Genomic DNA, 1,286 nt, shown 5'->3' with positions numbered 1-1,286 from the left:
ATCATCATCATCATCATCATCATCATCATCATCATCATCATCATCATCATCATCATTGTCGTTATTATTTCTATTGATATTATTATCATCGTCATTGTCGTCATCAGCATTATTATTATTATTATTATTATTATTATTATTAGCAGTGGTAGCAGCGGCATCGTCGTCATCATATTTGTTACTATCATTATTATGTTGCTGTTGGTTGTCGTTCCTGTCGACGTCGTCGTTGTTGTTGTTGTTATTGTCGTTCAATATAAATTTGCATCACAAATGACAACATTCTGAACCGATTTCTTACAGCTGTTTCGACAACATCGATATTCGAACTTTAACCTTGATCAGCACGGCATCTATTTTTCGATTTCTTCACCATTGTGTCATCAGGTGCGTGGCGTGGCGAAAAGCAGGATGAAGACGGAAGGAAAGCAGCGGCGTTGTAGAGACAGTGAAACGACGAACTAAAAATGCCACACAATATAATGTATTTGTTAAATGGTTTATTTTTTACTTTCAATGTAATCCGCTGCTCGTCCCATGTATTCTGTTTGTTTTGTTTTTTTAATCCTTTTAACATTATTACATAGTTGCCCTTGAGCAGTGGTTGTAGCGAAGTCTGTACCATTGCAAGTCTTTGGGTTAGCTTTCCGGTGTGAGGAAAACTCCTTCGTAACCTTCATCAGTCTTGGAGACCTTAGTGATACGAGCTTAAAACGGCTATTTGATTTGCCGTTTATCCACTTAATTAATCCTTTAAAAAGTTATCGTACTGAGCTGGTTTTTGTTTAAATTCCTTTTGTCTTTCACTTGCTTCAGTCAATTACACTGTGGCCATGCTGGGGCACTGCCTTGAAGAACTTTTAGTTGAACGAATCAACCTCTGTACTTTCTTTATGAGCCGGGTACTTTGCCGAACTTCTAAGTTACGATGAGGTAAACACACCAACACCGGTTGTCAAGCGATGGTGGCTGACCAACACAGACACAAAGACACACGCATATAGATATACGAGGTCTGATCAATAAGTATACGAACTGTTGGCATAGTAACAAAGCTAAAGCACGCAGCGTCATGGTCAATGCGACGATTACACGCTACACACCTTCCTTCCAAGCACTGCTGTAAACAGCGGAAGTGAGTTAGAAAGTTAAAACTTAGTGCGCCCGCACACCAGAGCTCAAAGGTCAATCTGCGCCAAGTGGCTTTACTCTGCGTGCTTTAATTGTGTTACTATGGTAACAGTCCGGTTACTTATTGATCAGGCCACGTATACATACACACACAT

This window comes from Octopus bimaculoides, chromosome 20 (assembly GCF_001194135.2).
Source record: "Octopus bimaculoides isolate UCB-OBI-ISO-001 chromosome 20, ASM119413v2, whole genome shotgun sequence".
NCBI classification, from domain to species: domain Eukaryota; kingdom Metazoa; phylum Mollusca; class Cephalopoda; order Octopoda; family Octopodidae; genus Octopus; species Octopus bimaculoides.
The sequence above is the reverse complement of the archived record's forward strand: the minus strand, read 5'-3'. Positions refer to the sequence as shown.